Source organism: Canis lupus, chromosome 11, assembly GCF_011100685.1.
Source record: "Canis lupus familiaris isolate Mischka breed German Shepherd chromosome 11, alternate assembly UU_Cfam_GSD_1.0, whole genome shotgun sequence".
NCBI lineage: Eukaryota > Metazoa > Chordata > Mammalia > Carnivora > Canidae > Canis > Canis lupus.
The window spans coordinates 7,094,234-7,114,687 of NC_049232.1; the positions used below are offsets into that span (position 1 = coordinate 7,094,234).

Sequence of the window (20,454 nt, forward strand, 5' to 3'; positions counted from 1 at the left end):
TCACAGAGAATCCAGAAAGGTAGTGACCTCAGGCAAACAAGAGTAGAGATTTTGACTCGACTCCCTGTGTTTATGTAATTTAGAAACAACTTGATTGATGACTAATCACAGTGAGGTGGCTTTGTAAGCTGTTGTGTTCGCTGTTACTAAAGGTATTCAAAAGAATTCCAAAGTTATAGGGGGTGGTGATACTATAACAGTGATAAATCTGTCAGTCTCAGCTACAGCTGAGCCAAGCCTGGAGAAGTCTACAATTATTTTTACCTCCTGTTAAAATTTCCCCTAGAGGTACACTGTCTCTCTTCCTGAGTAACCTTAGGAGAGCCCCCACTCTTCTGGCATCACAAGTGACAACATAGCCACTTGGTAAGAGAGGAAATCTCCAAATGCATCACCACATGCACTAAGAATCATTAGCTGTGTCTAAAAATGTTGATTCACCATTAGTTCCCATTATTCCCATTTATCTTAACATTTTGGACTAAAAGCAATATTCTAGTTCCTTCAGATACGTTTTGATCTTTCTTTTCATCCAAAGATATTGGTCCTTCTTGAGAAAACAGTGACTATTTGATTGTTAAGTTTCTAATTCCCTTCTCTACTAATAATAATCCTATCCAATGCTAGAGAAATCTTTCTTCAAAGGAATAGTCACCCTAATCACAACAAATGCATTTTTGTTACTAGTCCACTATTCTTTCAACAAAACCTTTGATGGGTGTCTGTATGCCTCATGATCTTTTTAATTAGCTGGCTTGTTTACTTGTTTAGAAAAGCCAGGAGTTTAATTCTGCCTTCATAGGAAATACTGTGACTCTTGTTTTAACTGACAACAAAGCATAGTGAATGACAAATCAATAAAAATTAGTTGATAAGCAGGAAATAGGCTTCAGTCCTCATTTATGCAGCCTTAGCATTCAGTTGATCAAAAATAAAAACCAACGTGTTACGGTAGATGGACGCTATTACACTTTGAGTGCCCTTGCAGACCTGACAACATTCGAAGCCCTTCTCCAATTAGAACATCAAGTCTGACTACCTCTCACCACTGACCCTTGACACCTTGGGAAAAGGAATACACTGAGCTTGATCATTCTGATCTGTGGCATCCTTAGCTCCATTTACCCTGAAGAACCCCTGTGCTACTGGTCTATTTTAGCTTTCACTTCACCATTGTTATGAAATATTTGGCAACATGAGCACAGGCCATATGTGAAGTACAGAAATAATTTATTATTCAGTTTGTCAGTCTCTACATTTAGTGGGTTTATAGCATGTCGAAAATTCTGGCAACAGCCTCTTGTATAATTAGTTGCCTCATCCTTCAGAGCTAATGGGATGAGTTTGAGGCCAGAGAGAGATTGTTTATGAGAAATATTTCCTCCCCTGGTGCTCTGAAAGAATCTGTCCCTCGAATCAGGGTAATTGTCAGCATAATTTTTGTCAGGTCTTTCACAAAAGGGAAAATATTAGGGGCAATGTGGAGGAAACAACAAGAACCTAATCAGCTTAGGGTGTTTTGAATATATTTTTCTCTTGTTGTTGTTGTTGGGAAGAGGGATATAGAAGAAAAGCAAGAAAGAAGATGAGAAGAAAAATGTGATTTTTTTTCATCTAATTTCTTTTAGAATTGTGTAATAAATTAATGCCAGTAATATGGTAATTAGCAACTTAATGTAATTGAACTAAATTCTAACTTCGCTAATCCATGTGATGAGACTATGTCATATTGTGGATAAGCAGCCTCACTTTCTTTCTCCCACTTCAGACTTCTCTCATTCCTAGGGGCCATTGTTGATAATAAAGTCTAAACAGTCTTGTGAAGTTGATGACTTAAACTCAGCCTCTTCCTGGAGTCTCTGCTGTGATTCCCCTTTGATAGTAAATATAATCAGAGCTTCAAAGGGTAGCCTTAGGAAGAGAGAAAATGATGTAGGAATATGGGCAGTGTACACTAGGAAAGCTATTGCACCTCAGACAGCTGAGTTTGAGATATAAAATAGAGGCATCAAAACTGCTTCCTCCTATTCCTGATCGGAAGTCAAACTTCTGTCTCTTCCAGACCACATTAGGCTATTGAAAAATGCTGTTTAAAAGCCCAAGTTACAAGTCATAGGGTTTACTGCCCCCATGGAGCCTCTCTGTGTCCAGCTCTGGCATTTCCCTTCAGTACTGTGATGCTCATCACTGTCTTTACCACCCACCTGCCCAAATGCCTCTTGTTGGTGGCTCTTGATAAACCTCTTCTGTCTTCCTGTTAGTAGGAAAAACTCCACTTCTCTTCCTAATGAGTTGCTGCTTTCCTCAAAGCATCCATTGCACCTGTCTGCGCCTTGGCACTCGGCCTAGTCCTCTGTGTCCTTCTTGCCTTGGAATGATCTCTTCTGCTCTGGACTGTGAACAGATATTGTCAGTGAGAATGTTGCCACTTTCTGCCCTAGGGAGATACAGGCAGAGGCCCAGGGTTCCTACCGTCAGCACTGGCCTTTGCTGGCAAGCTCGGGCTCTCATGCTGAAGTGCATGGCTTGAAACCTCATCTAACAATGGTACCGACAGTGCCTTATTCTAGATGAAATTCTTTTTCTGCTGCTAATGACTCTAGCATTGGTGGAAGTCTATCCATTGGGAACTTAGACACTTTTTATACATGGCTGTGTGTATGTTTCTGTGTGGCTGTATTTGTACTTTGTGGCTCTGTGTGTACCTGTCTGTGGTTATGTGTGTATGAGACTGTGTGTGTGTGTGCGCACGCACCAGAGATAGACACTTGCTACTTGCTCTTTCCTAATCACCTGTCATCACATGGCTTGTGTCCCTCAGGGTTATATCAATTCTATTTGTCTTGGGACTTACATTTAATGTCTGTAGAGGTCCAAAGAGAGTCCCTAGCTTATTGACTCCTGCATAGAACAAGTATAATTCAGGCATTAGCATGTTCCCCATGAGTAGGCTTCTGGATTGTAGCCACCAGTCTAAATTCCATGTGCTTTGTCTTCTCCTGTAGACCAGTGCAATGAACAGTGTGCTCTGTGGACAGATCTAGCTTGGGAACTGAGATTATTAATTAATATTAGATGGTGAGCTTATCCCAGAACCTAAGCCAGCACATTGCTTCTTCCTTCACTGACAAAGTTACACTATGGAAAAAATATCAGCTGAACAAAATGCTCAGAAACAGAGTTGACTTCTATTCTGGCCCAAGCTCCTCATGATACCAAGAACTGGAAACATCTAGTTCTGGGGTCAGTACTTGTATTTTGTGTAGCAGTGCTACTTGAGAATGTTCTAGTAGCTTAGATATCATTTATCTCCCACAAGAGGTTTAGTCGAGTCCCCTCCTTATTTACCTCTTCTTATCCACACAGTGTGGCTTCCCAGCTTTCCAGGCTGGGAAAAAGTCAGCCAGAGCAAAGGCTCTTAACTCCTGGAGGTCCTCACAGATTTCTCATTCCTCCCCTCAGCAACAGGAGCTGTCTTCTGAATCAGAAACTTAAGTTCTAATGTTTTTAACACCATTAAATCAAAACAAAGAGCTATGTATAAAGTAGAGCAATTAGTTATGTTAATAAATTCATATGTTCCCTTCTTTCTATCCCCAAAATGTTGCCAAGTTGTTACTGAATTGTGAGTTTCTTAAAACCCAGTATGGAACTCTAATCTTAAGTTTATAAAGTACTGACATATATGACACTATTTTTGTGAGCATGTCCTGATATTTTAAAAAATCTGAATGAAGAATGAGTCAAGGTTAAGAGAAGTTTATTTAACATCTAAAATAATTAAAGGGAAAACAGACTTTGCAAACTGTGACTATATTAAAAATAAACTAGAATGCGAATATATATTTATGATGCTTTGAAATGTCTGTATCTGCTCCTTGTCTTCAAAATCTTGCCATCTTGAATTTTGTAACAATATGATAATGTGGTTAAAATTTATCTATGTCCAGGCAGGCCTTTAGCCACATAAAAATTCATTATTCTCAGATAAATAAATAAAAATGCAAAGAGAATCATTCTCTAGTTTATTTGTCTGTAAAGTAGGAAAGTCTGGTAATGTATTAAGCATGAAAACCCATTACCACGGGTTGTTATTAAATTTATCGTTTTTAAGTGAGTCAGTCTCTTTGTACTCTGAAGTCACATGAGTGACTCTGCATTTTGATTTGCATCATTGTTTGGAAGAGATGAAATAGGATTTATCATCTCCTTGTGTTTTCTGCTCGATCCTTGTTTCTTCAATGCCTAAACCACTTGAGAGCACCCTCAGAATAAGATCCTTGAGACTAATTTGAGTTGCTAGCAGAAGTCGGTTTGCATAACCCTCAAATGATAGAACTTTTGAACTGGAAAGACTGTGTCAGGTCCCTCTGACTTCAGGTGGGCGGACATGACCCACTTTCTTGCATCCCAACCTGGCACAGTATGTCTGATGTGGGTAAGATAGATGTTGTGTCTCAAAGGCCACAGGGCTTCATAGCTGAACTTCTAATGAAGAGCTTCTTTGTTCCCTACTTATTCTTACTTCCCCAGCCTTCATCACTGTGGGGAACCTTAAATCTTTCCAAAGCAGACGCCTGAAATGTTCATTCGAAGATTTGATGTAAGAAGAATACAAAATACAAGAATTTACTTCCTTCCTAAAGTACCCTATGGTCAGACATCTCTCATCCTTCAGATCTAGCTTGCATGTCATTTTTTTTCTCCCCAAATATTCCTTCCCTGGGCAATCTATTTAAAGTTATCTGCCCAGTAACCTCTGTTGCTACTTCCTTCAAAGCATTTATTAGAGTGGTTGTTTTTCTTTATTTGCTTGCTTATTGTTTATCTCTTTTTGAATAATATAAACTCCATGAGGGCAATGAACCTGTTTTGTTTTGTTTTAAATCTCAGAGTCTAGAATAGTGTCTGGCCTGGATGTACTACTCTAATATATTGGAAAATGTGATGAATAAGCTGTATAAGTGTGAGGTTGGACTTTTGGTTACTGGGTAGTTTTAGAAAGAATGTTAAAATGCCTAAAAAAGATAGGTGAAGGTGAATGGGAAATACATTTTGAAGATTTATGTATGTATGTGTTTATTTAGAGAACACAAGTGGGAGGGGCAGGGGGAGAAGAAGAGAATCTCAGCAGATGCCAAGCTGAGCACTGAGCCTGATGTGGGGCTTTATCTTATGACCCTGAGATCAGGATTTGAGCAAAATAGTCTGACTGGGCCTCCCAGGTGCCCCAGGAAATGTGTTTTGAAAAGCCATATGTTACCCTTATCACTTTATACAGTAGCAACAGCTACAAGCCTTTCCTGTTCCAGTAATAGGGCAGCGAAAGTTAGCTTGAGATGTGTCCCTGAATTTTTAAATCATTATGGTTATTTCTTTGGTATTTGTGAGATAGAGCAGCTGATCATCAAGAAGCCAAAAACGTTTGCTTTCCCCACTTGCAACATGGATAAATAATTCTAAGGCAGTGTTCATTTGCAATGTATGTTCTTTCTTTCTTGCAGAATTCATGAAAAAAAAAAGCTGTGTTTTTGTTCAAAGATATGGAGCAGGTCAGATAGTAAGAACTTTATTTGACTTAAGTGGGAACTAACTGTTTCTTCTAGTGAAATTGAACACTTAGTCAATTTTGCTTTCTGTATTACTAATTGCAATCCTCCTTAAAGATCATGCAAGAAAGAGCAATAACAATTAAGACCACAAAAGGGGAAAACATAATTTTATCAATTAAAGTGCCAAAAAATAATAAACTTCTTTTTTTTTTTTTTTGAAAGTCGATCTGGTCTCTTAGGGAATATAGACTAGAGGCAATGAACATTTTTGTGGAAGAGCACAGTCTCAGGTCATTGGCTATTTCAAAATACCATTTGGAAACCTATGCAATTAGCAATCCCAGAACTAGGCTGGGCATTTGCTTCAGTCTTGGTACATTTCATGGTACCATTCCATAAAAAGCGGTAAGAGAGAGAAGCTATTAAAGGCAAGGATAGTAGAGATTAAGATGGAATCCAGAGTGGATCAAAGTGACCTTACAGGCTGATGATACCTGGAACATAGTGCTAATGGTATTTCAAAGGACTAATGTTTCAAAAGCTAGGTGGGCATGTATGGTGAAATAGGACACTTTGCAAATTGCTCTAAAGATTGGATGTAATTCCACAATACTCCATCCAGGCTTTTTTAAAAAAATAGAAATGGACAAACACAGTTTTAAAAATTTATTCAAAAACATAGGAAACTAGAATGTGTAAAACCAATCTTGAAAAAGAAAAATGAAGCTTGAGGATCACCACTAGCTTGTCCAAGAGTTAACATGAAACCATGTTATCAGGAAGATAAGGTACTGGCATGAGGATAAACACATAGATCAGTATATGAGATGAGAGAGTTCAGAAATAGACCCACACTGGTGTGGCCAACTTTTAATGAAGAAAGCAAAGAAATCCAATGGAGGAAGAAAAGTCTTCTTACCCAATGGTGCTGGAACAACTGGATATGAATATGGACACGGATGATCCTCAACCCCTTGCTCTCATTACACACAAAATTAGTTGGGAATGGATCATAGGTCTAAACAAACAAAAGAACTAGACTAGTAGAACATCTTTATGAATTATGGGTAGGTAAACTTTTCTTAGAACAATAATCCTAAGAGAAAAATTTGATGAATTAGAATCCATTCTAATTCAATGGAATTAATTGAATTAATTCCAATTAATTCAATTAATTCCAATTAATTGGAATTAATAAGGGTTAATTTCAATAAGGGTTAATTAATAAGGGTTAATTTCAATAGGGGTGTGAAGGCACAAATCTTCCTAAATCTTCAAGGAAGTGCAGGCTAATAAATTTTAACCAAAATAAGAGACTGTAGGGACGCCTGGGTGGCTCAGCAGTTGAGCATCTGCCTTTGGGTCAGGGCATGATCCCAGAGTCCCAGGATCGAGTCTCACATCAGGCTTCCTGCATAGAGCCTGCTTCTCCCTCTGCCTCTCTCTGTGTCTCTCATGAATATAAATAAACAAAATCTTTCAAAAAAAAAAAAGAGACTGCTAACTATTCATCAGGTAGGTAAAAATAAAGAGACTAACCACACAAATATTGGAGAGGATGTGAAGCAAGTGGAATCTCCTATGTCCTTTATAGGAGTGTGAAATAATAGGAGTTGGCGTAATCATCCAGCAGTATCTTCTAAAACGATACATCTAGCTTATCCTGTAACAGTTCCACTCTTAAGTATTTTTCCAAGACAGATAAGAGCATCTACCTGCAAAACAGTTTCCCCAAAAATGTTCACAGCAGCTTTATTCATAACAAGCAAAATCTGTAAACAGCTCAGGGGTTCATCAACAGGTGAGAAATGAGTCAAGTGGCACGTGTTTCAGTAGGAAGAAGAGTGAACTGATGCAGAGAAAAAGTGGGTTAAATCTCAAAAACACAATGCTGAGAGAACATCTTCCATGAAAGAGGATGCACTGTATTGTTTCATTTATATGAGGTCCAGCTCTAGGCAAAACTAATCTTGGTGGAAAAAGAATCAGGATTGTGGTTGCCTCTGGTGGGGGTCAGCGAGTAAAACAGAGATTGACTTGAAAGAGCATAAAGGAACTTTCTAGGGTGATGACAATGTTCTCTTTGTTGAGAAAAGTTGGGATTACTTAGGTGTATATATTTATCAGAGCTTATCAAATGATTTATTTATAATTGGTATAAGTAAAGGGTTATAGATATCACCCACAATAAAAGATGAAAATGCACATAAGAATTAGCTTTCTGTAAAATAGGGTTATTAATCTGGACCCGATGGAAGCCTTGGATGGGTGTGGGTATATCTATCAGCACTTTGAAATTATAGGCAAACTCTGGAAGGGGGTTTCAAAATGTTTATGACGTTGTTGAGAGCAACCCTTTGTGACTTCCCCCAAATTTGAAGAAACAGCTATAGAATTATCTTTCATATTAATAAAAAGTTTTATAAATTTGTTTTTATAGTAAAGTACTGTAAATTTTAAGTTGGGATTCATAATTTTTTTTCTCTCATACCTCAGGGTTTTTCCTCCCACTTTGTAGTGATGATTTGCCCATTGTTTAATGGGTTAACAACAGTTTTGATACATTCCCCATATCACCTCTTTTTCTTTTTAATATTTTATTTATTTATTCAGGAGAGACATAGAGAGAGGCAGAGACATAGGCAGAGGGAGAAACAGGCTCCCTGTGGGAAGCCTGATCTGAGACTCAATCCTAGGACCCTGGGATCATGACCTGAGCTGAAGGCAGACACTGAACCACTGAGCCACCCAGGTGCCCCTCCCGTATCACTTCTAATGGCAGTGGTCCTGAATAGATACTCTCATATTTTGATGTCTATTCTGCAAGCTAAAAAAGAGATAATAGTACATATAATTACATATGTATATTCAACCTTTGAGCACTGTCCATCCATATGCTCAAAGGCATATAATGGTAATGCAGTAATGCAATAATGCTCAAAGATTCAAGATTGAGTTGTTCAACATCAATATTAAAACAAGGATCAGACTTTAAGGTGGATAATATTACTTGTTGGAATGTTTTTATTAGGTTATATTGCCCACCCACTGTCCTTTGTTAATTGTCAATTTTATTTTAAGCTCTGACTCTAATGATGAGTGCTAAATTACTTTGTTCACAGAAAATCAAGTATGTATGTATACTTCATGCCTTCTCTATTTAGGAAGAATCATTAGGCTGCAATTAGTATTTAGTAATGATTTCCAGAAATAGTTCCCAACTATTAAAACTTCTTAAAACTTGTGATGTTTTATAATTAAGAAAGAATATTAAATTTGTTAGAGCTCTGTGCTAACCTCTCCTGCCAATTTACATCTAATTGTGAGTGATTTCTTCAGACCCATTGATACTCTATAATAACTACATTTGAGAAAACACAGAGTTATGTTGCTTTAGTTTTATAATTCAGGTGCCAGTGAACGCTGGGTGTTGTAAGTGTTGAATCACTAAATTCTACACCCGAAATGAATACTACACTGTATGCTAACTAATTGGAATTTTAAGTAAAAAGTTGAGGAGGGAAAATTAAAAAAAGGCAGGTGCCAAATCTTTGACTTTATGTGAGCCAAAAAGAAGAAATAACACTCAAATAATTAAGGGAGGAAAAGCTTAATAACTAGTTAAATCACATATTATTCTTCCTGTATTTCATAAAATATATGTGATTTATGTTTCAAAAGCAGTAAAAATGATCTTCTCAGAGAATGTAAGAAAAAAAAAGATACCTGTGCCCATTTTTTTTAAGATTTGATTTATTTTATTCATGAGAGACACAGAGAGTGGCAGAGACACAGACAGAGGGCAAAGCAAGCTCCATGCAGGGAGCCTGACGTGGGACTCAATTCCAGGTCTCCAGGATCATGCCCTGGGCTGAAGGTGGCGCTAAACCGCTGAACACCCCCCGCCCCCCCCCCCCCCGGGGCTGCCCTATGCCCATTATTTGAAATGGTTCTAAGTGTGAAATGTTTCACTCTAGTAAATTATGTTTAATAATAGCTTATGACTGAATATCTTGCCTACAGATCTGATCAGTGTCCAAATGCTGTATTGCTTTTGATAAAGGGCAAATTTAGGTAGATTCCGTATTCCATTTCAGATTGTATTAACACCATGACCATCAATTTCAGTAGAGTGCCATATTTGATCTTAATAGTAACATGATTTTAAAGGTCATCTGTAGCTATGCCCATAAAAATATTATGGGACAAGAAATGATTAGACTAAGTAAGCTATACACTGGCTTTCTTAAAAGTAAAACTTTTAATCACATAAAAATGCATTACCCGATCCCTCTTTGGTTTTGTGACTAGCTCAATTCCTTGCTCATGAGACTCCAGTTGCCTCTAAAAATTAGTCTTTAGAAAGATTGTTAAATGGGTTGCATAGGAGTGAATCATTTGTTGTCATTAATAGTGAAATACTTAAGTATAACACCTTCACAGAGTTGTGTGGATATAGTCTAATTAATGGTTGCTGAGTTTCCAGGGGTGGGGGCAGAGGCCCTGGTTCTGTGTCTTCCCCAGGTTTTTCTACCAAATTCTCATTATTTCATGAAAAATTCCTATCTTGCCTGCCATCATTATATTACAATGACCCTTTTAATTATCTATGTTTGTCGGCTTATCTTTGTCTGAGAGCTTTTTCCAGCATGTGAGGTCTTCCATGATACTTGCCATAGTTCTAGGGCCTAGAAGTGTGTTAAAAAGTAGTGTGCAGGGGTGCCTGGGTGGCTCAGTGGTTGAGTGTCTGCCTTTGGCCCAGGGTGTGATCCCAGGGTCTTGGGATCGAGTCCCACATCGGGCTCCACGTGGAGAGTCTGTTTCTCCCTCTGCCTATATCTCTGCCTCTCTCTTTGTGTCTCTCATGAATGAATAATAATAATAATAAAGTAGTGTGCAAAGTAGAAAATGTGAATTAATTAACCTACAGAGATATTGTATGCCTTCTTTACACTCAAGCAGAGGAAACCAATGCAGAGCTTGCCACTACTGCTTCTACCAGCGACGATAGTCTGATCCAAACAAATTGAAGCAAGAATTACTTAAACTGGGGCCTATAAAGTTAGTGATCCACACCACTTACCATGAGAAAGAGTATATCTATATATTTTTAAAGATGTATTGAGGTGTTGTGGCAATAACATGAACTAGCGATACAAACTTCTTTGAAATAAGTGGTTTCCAGAAGAAGGCAGTTAATTTCTAGCTTTAGTTGTTCATTATTGTCTTTTTAGTAGGGTCACATTAGCACTTTGTGAAAGTATTCTAGACAGAAAGGAGACAGCTGGAATTCTTAAAGACTTTTTGTCATTTTATAATGTTTCCTTTTGTTTGAGATTAATAGGTAATTTAGGAGTCTATACAAAGCAATTTCAAAGGGATCACTGGTACGCATACATTTCAGTAGCTGAAGAATGGGGAAAAATGAATATTTCCACATAGCATTCTCTTGCTATAATGAAAGTTAGAACTCCTCTGTAATCCAATTATCAGCCTCAAATTTTTCACTCTGTTTGGCAAACTTGTTTCTCTAATTTTTATTGTGCAATTGGATATATTTTTATACAATTGGCCTTTACATCTACAGTAGGTCTGGTAATACTGTGCCCAGATGCCAACTAGAGACAATGCCTAATTGTGTCCTATCCTTCCATTTCCACATATTTTCTTCCTTTAAATTAGGTGGAGGGACAGGGCATGAGGTCTTAGATAATGTCTGTTTTCACAACTTATTTGGGCAGTAACTTTCTTGGCATGGATTAATTCATCATGCTCTCATTTTGGAAGGGCTACATATTCACTCTATAAGGATGGAAAATACAACAAGTTTATACGTATGAGTTACTAGCCTACTTGCAACAACTATCATCCCGAGAAGAAAAGTCTGTGATATCAGTGAGAGGTTGGAAAGCTCGAGGCAAGATGTCAGAGTTGGGCTTTATTCATTTCTATCTCATTATGTACATGTGTACATATGTGTATGTAGTTTGGTGCAGGTATAGTGTGGGATGAGTAGGCTGTAGACCGGTAGCTTAGCCTGAACTTGGTAGCTAAAAGCAAGGTCAAGGTTCAAAAAGCATTTAATAGTAGATTGTGGCATGGCCAGTAGCACAAATCATGGCCTTTGTTAACGTAATCATTTTATTGAACCAGTTGAACCAGAAATTGAACCAATTTCTGTTGAATAATTATCATGTACATTCTGTGTGCTAGACATTTGTAATCAAAATTTGTAATCAAAATCATCTCTTCTTTAAGATGCAGATTGGGGAAGACAGGAGTTTAAGCATTTGCATCTCTTATGGTGATGGTACGACAGCAGCAGTTACAAGGTAACTTTTGGAGCACAGGAAATGGGGACCAATTTTAAATTGGAGACTCTGATCATTCTTAAAAGAGTTTATTACCGATGATCCTAAACCCAGAGATGACAACATTTGTGGAAAGAATGCATGTCCCACTTAAGGACCTAGAGCTAACACAGAGGGCTATAGAGTAGGGTGGTAGAGCGATGTAGTAAGTGCTAGAATGCAAGCAGTTTTGTCCAGGGCTGGATCATATGGGGGCTTATGTGTCCTACTAAAAATTGGTATCCTCAAGTTTAGGATGTTGACTGAGGAAATTGGTAGATCTGTGGCTAGATTGCATTTTTTTCTAAGATTTTATTTATTTATTCATGAAAGAGAGAGAGAGGCAGAGACACAGGCAGAGGGAGAAGCAGGCTCCATGCAGGGAGCCCTCAATCCCGGGACTCAATCCCGGAACTCCAGGGTCATGCCCTGGGCCCAAGGCAGGCGCTCAACCATTAGGCCGCCCAGGCATTCCTAGATTAGCATTTTAGAATGATCCCTCTAGCTATAAGATGCAGAAGGGATCAAATAGGGACAGGGTGAGAGACTGAAGCCCAGTTAGAAAGTTGTTTTCATTGTCTAAGCAGTTCTGTGTGAGCAGCAGCAATGATGAAGGTAACAGAGTGAGTTCAAGGAATATTAATACTGTAGAATTTGTAGTAGTTGTTAATTGGAAGCAAAGGGCAGGCCACTGAGGGAAGTAAAGGATCATGCTTGCATTTGTCTGTTGGATTTGCCACTGGTTACTGACACTGGGGGTATAAGTGGTGTGGGGTTGGGTTTGGAAAAGATGATTCTCTACTCTGGTGGGACTTTGAAGGATTCTGGGAACACAGCCTAACAATAGTCCACCTCTCAAACATGGAGGTGTAATTATTTGAAGAGATTCATTTAGGAGAATAAGGAAGAAAACATCTGGGAAAACACTTTATAGGCAGCCACTATCTCGTAAACATGTTCTATTGCCTTTCTACCCTTATTCCTTTTTTTCTTTCCTTATCACCTGACAGAAATACAGAAGGGCATGAAGAAGAAAAGACAGAAAGGAGGACAGGACCTAGATGGAAAGTGGGCAGCTATCGAGTGAAGGGAAGATAGTAGTCATCTGGCTTTTGAGAACAGTCTTCTCTGAGTATAGAACATTTACTTGATGGCTTTGGCTAACTTGACATTTCTAGGTAGATTTTGTCTCTCAGTCAGTGTTGGCCTAGTTGATTCCTATGGATTCTTTTCTAACTCTACCATTGTCTTCTAATGGGAGGGAAGGGTGGAATGAGTGAAAAAGGCTAATGGAAGTAGGGAATGGACAAAGGGCCCCTAAGCGAGGGCTGTGCCCTGTACTTCCAGTAACTTAAGATGGGAAAAAAATACAATAACATTTTCATCATAATTCTAATTAGTTGGTTAAGAAGAAAGAGAGATTTGGGGACTGGGAACAGGGTGATGGGGCTGGTGGAGGAAGTGAGGAAGATGCTACATAAGGATCTGTCACTGGTATATTTTGCCCACATATATTCTGACCAGAGATTGTGAGGCTCAGGATCTTTAGAATAACTAAGTCCTTCTTCACAGTGTCACTGCCAACCTGGGAGATTTGGGGGGAAATACCTTACAATACATCTCTTAGTTACTTTTCATGATCTAAGAGAAACATTTGTCACAATTCTGATTCTACTCGAGGACTCACACCAACATCATTGTGTCTTAATGAGATTGGGGGAGGGGATCCAAGGAGAAAGAAAAGTCAAAATCAGAGTAGCTTAACCAAGATAGCAGGCCCTTGGTTGCTGAGAACATTGTGGGGCGTAGTCCACACTCTCTGAACCCTACACTCTCTCAGACTCTCCCTAGACTAAGAGACTCAAAATTGGGATGGAAGCTAACATTCTCACCTCTACCTCTGCTCTACATGCACCGCTACTTACTGGTACTCTAGCTGCAGCTCTTCTGTCTATAGTATGCTTAGCACGATCAAGGAAAGAGAGAGAAGGGGACACCCCTTTTTGTTCATTATGCTCCCCAGAAATGGTACTGCTTCCATGCTGCTACCACCTCCACTCTCTTGTCAACTTCATCACATGGCAGCCTCCCGCTTTAAAGGAGGCCGGACCACTCAGTTTTTATTGGTGTGGTCATCCACATGGCATTCTGTTTTCCTTTTCTTTTTTTTTTTTTTAAGATTTTGTTTATTTATTCATGAGAGACGAGAGAGAGAGAGAGAGAGAGAGAGAGAGAGAGGCAGAGACACAGACAGAGGGAGAAGCAGGCTCCCTGCAGGGAGCCTGACCGTGGGACTTGATCCCGGGTGTCTGAGATCAGACCCTGGGCTGAAGGCAGCGCTAAGCCACTGAGCCACCTGGGCTGCCCAGCATTCTGTTTTTAAAGGAAAGAGAGGAAAAAGAAAGTCACAACAACTGACAGTCTCTGCCATAGGAATCCAAACAGTTCTCCAAAATATTCAGAAAAGGCCAGATGTCTTCAACTGGATTGGAAGCACTCAGTATATATATGTGTAATATATGGCCAATCAGGCATGATTCTTGCTTTAAGTTGTTTTAGAATTATTTTTCCAAGGTTATCTGTATGATAAGTGTGATTGAATTAAAGATAAAGATGAAATTTTAAAGAAAGCCACAGAGAATTGATTGATCATAGACCGGAAAAAGAGACCCTGTTGTTAACAAGTTTTTCTATTAAAAATACTATTTGAAGTTTTCTGCTATTATTGCAGACTGTCAGAGTTTATAGTCCATTAACATCTGTGTTTGACTTTCAGGTTTTATCAAACCCTGGATTCTTTGCACAAAGCAGACTCTGCTTTGCAATCCGTTTCCATTAATACAGCCCTCCTTTCTAGAATAAAATCTTGGTAACAAAATACTCATTTCTAAAATAAGTTGATGATTCAACTCCTAGGTAATATCCATGTTTTTTCTCTTAGTATAAAAAATATATTTGGTTATGCTAACATCCACAAATGCTAGTCTTGGTTGCTGTTGCTTGATTTTCCTGGTCAATTACATTTTTACATCCATACATCCATTAAAGGAGTAAGAGTTCTTGAGTCTTTGTTTTACTGTTTTCTTGTTATTTTTAATACCAGCGACATTAACTAAAAAGTGAAGATTGAGGATTAAAAGATATTCTCTTTAGCCCTCGGCTCTGAAATAAGGTGATGGTATTCAGTTTCATTTGCAAAGAAATTGTCCTTCCTTAGGGGATCGTGGAGAAGACCCCGACCTGGATTCTTTTCAGATCTATTATTTTTCATCGGCATTTTGGCCAAGAACGTTGTGTGGGCTCAACATTTCACGTCTCTCCTGCATTTTTATAGCCTTTGACTGAGCACCAGCTATTGAACTGTTGAAAATGTATTTGTGTTTCTTTCCAAAGGTGCTCCCCAGATCCTGGGAAAAACAGCCTTAGGTTGCAAGAAGTTAAGAAGGAAGTCAAAGAAAAGAATTAATGAAATAACTGGTAGGCGTAAGCAAAAAGGCCCTCAAAAGATGAACCAGCCAGCTCCTAGATTTAGAGAGATCTTGATTCCATCACGGTTGTATTGGTACTGGCTCTTTGTCTTGATCTTATTATTGGAAAGCTCGATGATGCACCCAGATGACCGATTCTCTTTTTTACTTGAGCTAATACAGAGGCTTCATTCTGGAAGATCATTTTCTTTTGATTGCCATCTGCCGCCGGGATTTTTCCAGCCTGCTTGCAGTTCTAATCTGCTCGCACAGTGTGCTGCCCTGCTCAGGTCAGTTTCTATGACAGATATTATAATGGCACCATCCTCTTGAATCCACGAAAGGACTAAACCAGTGTCTGAAAGTTAGAACATGAAGCCTAAGAAAAATGCACTCATTCCCAAAGCTATTGAAAGGCAGAGGTAGGTCTAGAGGCAATTCAGAGCATCCTTAAATGTTGACAGAAAAAGTGATAGCAACCCGGGCTGTATGCGCCCTGGCCCTGATCTCAAATGGATTTACCTGATTCCAGCTAATTGAATGTGAACAAGTGAGGCAGTGAGGGAAAAAAGAAAAAAAAAAAACAACCCAAAAACCTTATCAGTTGTTGTAACTGTTCTAAGCAAGGAAATGCAATTTCCTGATTGCCGAGAAAGAGCCTGTGTAAATCTCGGTGACGTATTTTACATCCCTGCTAATGAAATGTGTTTTAGTAATCTAAGTGCTGCTATCCTGGTCTTTGCCACAATGCACCGCTGCTATGTTTCAGAAGCCTGTGTTTGTGAAGAATGTCAAGTAGTTCTCAAAAAGTTAGACTTTGCTAGCTAGTGGGTGTTATCTGTGTAGAAGATGGGGAAGCAGTGGGGAAGCGCATTGGTTTTAAGAGTGCTCTCTTGGAGGGGAGTGTGCTGGGAGGGCAAGGAGGCTGGCTGAATTGGCCAGTGAATTAAGCAGCAAAAATGATAAGGATTCCAAAGGAATTGAATCCACATTGAAGCAACCCGTCACAAGGGCAGCATCATGCAGTGGAGGCTCTTGCCCACCATAGTTTGATGGCTACTTTGCCATTTTTTTTTTACCTGTGTTACAATCAGAAGCTATTTTATCCCCACCCAACCTCATTTTTTCCCTTCTTTAAATTGTTTGTCACAGTCACTATTTCATAGAACTGTTAGGATTAAGTGAGATTACAGGCACGAGGGTCCCTCAGAGCAGGTACTGAGCAAACGCTAATGCTGCCAAGCATGGTGCTTACATGTACTATAAACGTGAGTGGTGTTCCACGTTTCGTTCCCACACTTCAGTCTTCGTAAGTGGCATCATCAGCTATAACCAAGTATAATCAGCTATTTCAGAGGAAAAGCAGATCATTTCCTCTTCATTTTAAACAGTTTACAGTAACTGTGTATCCCATACATAGAGAAGGATATGTTTTTTGACCAGTTGCCAAAGTAAACACAGTTTGAATTAATAATATATTTACTTATTCATGACTTATTATATACATAATATCTAACATTTCTGTGTTCCTAAAAGTTACTTTAAATATTTTAGAGGGTAATAAAACAAATTATTTTGTATATATTTTCATTTTCTACCGGTTCTTATTTTAACATATTACTGAACATTTTTGTCCCTCACAGTGATTTCTACATTTCTAAAATTATAGCCAGTCACAATGATAATTCTCAGCTCATTATACTTGTTTTTACTATGTTGGTTATGGTGTCATTTCCCATCCTTCTAGTTCCTCTGTGCTCTAGGTAGCCTGAGAGAAAGACCATAATGATTTATATATGCCAGTGCTTTCTTTTCTTAAATGATACTGCAGGACAGATTTCATTTCTTTACCAAGTATCTTTTTAAAAGTTTTACCTAACAATTTTTTGAAATGTATTTGTATTATAAATATTGTGTCACTGCTTTTTCTGCTGCACTATATTCTGTATTGTACACATCTACCTCCTTTTACTTACCCAGTCTCCCAGAGCCACGCACCTAGGTTACCCATGCTTCCCTGCTATTATTACAAAGCTGAAGCAGAACTATTCATGCACAGCCCCTTAGAGAACTGTGAGCTTTGCTCTCGGGTAACACTGATTGAACAGAGGCCCTTTTATGAACACAGTTAACCTGCGTTTCACCAAATAGCTACCCAATACATTTTTACTGCTTTGTGTTTTCAACAGATGCACGTAAATGTCCCCATTGAAAATTCTGATTTTTCACCCTGAGTCATTAATGGGACAAAGGGAAGACTTGGCCATTTCCATTAACTCAAAAATTTTGTTTAAAGAGAACAGACACTGTCCTAACAATATTAACCTAAGCTTTCTGTGGTTTCTGATCCTTTCTATAGTTGATCTTAGCATGTATTTAGAACAGAAAAACACCAAAACGACATCGATTCTGAGGCAGGCTATGCAAATAAGTACTTTTCCTTAGTTTGACTGAAAATGCAAGCCCTGCTATTATATCATTATATAACAGTTGTATGCTCCAAGTAAAAATTTTAAACAATTGACCCAAAAGTAGGACGATGTCTCTTATTTCTCCAGAAGTTCCAAAAAGAATGTCATATAGTTGAAACCACACTCTACTGTGAATTCACTAGGTAATTTGTAGTAAAAATGCATATCCTCTTTGTTATCCACTGAAAACGTAATCATATTTTGTTTTTGCATGCACATATAAATACATGGTTGCCCGAAAGACATTTTTATTTTTGATTCATTTGTATTGGAGTCCTGACAAAATTACAATTGACATCAAGTTAGAGGACATAACTTAAGTGAAAATGGGTGACATTTGTGGCTACTGTTGGATTTTCATGCTCTCTTTGATTTTCACATTGTATGATTTCTGGACTTTGATCAGCTTCCTTGCTTCGCTTCTTCCCAACCCCTGAAATCTACCTGCATCCCTAGCACGATTCTGAAATTGCTGTCTTCAAGAGCAGATCATTTCATTGCCACATATAAAGGATTTTCTTCAGCCTTCACATTTTTAAAAAACTTTTTTTAAGCTTTTGATGTACTTATACCATCTTTCACTTTGAAACTCATTTCACTGAATTATTTGACCCTTGACTATTCTGGCTTTCCTTCTTTTCTATCATCTCTCCATCTGCTTTGCTTGGTCTACTTTTCTTATGTCCTACCTCTTTGGTTATCTAACATCAGACATTTTCAGGGCAAGCGTGTTGGTCCTCCGCTATGTGAAATTCTAGATTAAGTTCCAAAGCCGGGATCCCTGGGTGGCGCAGCGGTTTGGTGCCTGCCTTTGGCCCAGGGCGCGATCCTGGAGACCCGGGATCGAATCCCACATCGGGCTCCCGGTGCATGGAGTCTGCTTCTCCCTCTGCCTGTGTCTCTGCACCTCTCTCTCTCTCTCTCTCTCTGTGACTATCATAAATAAATAAAAATTTAAAAAAAAAGTTCCAAAGCCTAATTACATAGGTACAGGGAGGGTGTAGATGGGATTGAACTCCATTCCTCTGTTGATAGATACCTGAGGGACTTAAGTATTAAAAATCCTTATGTTTGAAAAAGAAAAGACCCTTGTGTTTGAGAATTGAAGCAATTCCTCTTGTACCTCACACTAGTCATTGGGTATCTTTCAACTTATGTTAATTTCTGAACAACTCATGTTAGTGGTAACCCTGCTACACCTGATCCACCCTGAGGAGAGGACCCAGAATGATGAGGATCTAGAGACTATTTAACGAGAGGAACAAATAAAGAAGCTAGCGAGAGACCATCATGATTTATATATGCCAGTGCTTTTTTTTCTTAAATGATACTGCAGGACAGATTTCATTTCTTTACCAAGTAACTTTTTGAAAATTTTACCTAACAATGTTTTTGAAATGTATTTGTACTTATAAACATTGTGTAACTACTTTTTCTGCTGCACTATTTTCTGTATTGTACACATCTACTTCCTTTTACTTACCTTTTTCTGACCTTGGGAATAGAAGACCAAGGATTTGCTTGATAAGGGACTTCACATATTCATATACAGGACTAGTACGTGGAAAAGAAGGAAGACTTATTTTTTCCATGCTCCTCCAAGTGAAACCGTCATGTAAGTGGGTAAAACTCATGAAATATTTGAATAAGGAAGTACCGAATGATAATTAAGCCATCAACAATAAAACCTATTGCTTTGTAGGGGGGGAAAATTTTCATTTCCCTGAAAGGAATGAGAAGAAAATCCTCTCTCATGGATGCTATATTGAATCCATCCTTGAATTAGATTACTTCTGGAATCATGTTCCATTCAAAGTGCCTCTCAATTTCCCCTGATCCTTGCAGTCATGGGGCCATTTTTCTATTCAACTAACTTCAAACCTAAGAATTGTTTTCAATTAAACTATTTTTTATCACCCTCTTCAAGTAATTCAGAAATATTTGTTAATTCTCAGAATCCCTTTTACAGCTGGCTCTGCTACCTTAGATTTCAGTTTATCTCTCTAGGTCACTGCTGGAGACATCTGGTGGTCCTTCCTGGTCCTCAAGTGTCCCATGCATTCGTACACATAGCCGGTAAAGCAGACATTCCTTACCATGCTGCTCAGCATATGGCCCTAGCTAAAAGCTCTGCAAAAACTTCTGTTCTGCTGATTTCACCCAACTCAAAACTCCTTGGTACCTGACTTCCCTGTGATGACTTTACTGCATTTGAAATTCCTCCTTTCCATCTGTTCAAACTCCCTAGTTTTCCCTCCTTTCCTCCAATAAACACACTAAGGGGCTGGGATGCCTGGATAGCTCAGTGGTTGAGTGTTTGCCTTTGGCTCGTGTCATGATCCTGGGGTCCTGGGATCAAGTCCTACATCAGGCTTCCCAGGGGGAGCCTGCTTCTCCCTCTTCCTGTGTCTCTGCCTGTCTCTGTGTCTCTCATGAATAAATCAAATCTTTAAAAAACACACACTAAGGGGCAGTTTGACCTGCCTGTACCCAATGCTTTGGGAACTTCTAGTTTCAAGACTTCTGCTTCTGCTTCCAGTAGCCTATGTTTTGGAATCAATTCTCCACCTCTTTTCTCCCTCTGGCAGAAAATGAACAGCAGTAGTAATAAGAG

At 38.7% G+C, this 20,454-nt stretch overlaps 1 long non-coding RNA gene across 1 annotated transcript in view; it reads left to right on the plus strand.

Annotated features, from left to right (window-relative positions):
* The window catches only part of LOC119873857, a 228,991-nt gene that overhangs the window by 38,156 nt on the left and 170,381 nt on the right, over positions 1-20,454 (plus strand). The window contains exon 2 of the long non-coding RNA XR_005366550.1: positions 11,811-11,884. This is a non-coding gene — a long non-coding RNA (uncharacterized LOC119873857). The remainder of the gene's footprint in view (positions 1-11,810; positions 11,885-20,454) is intronic.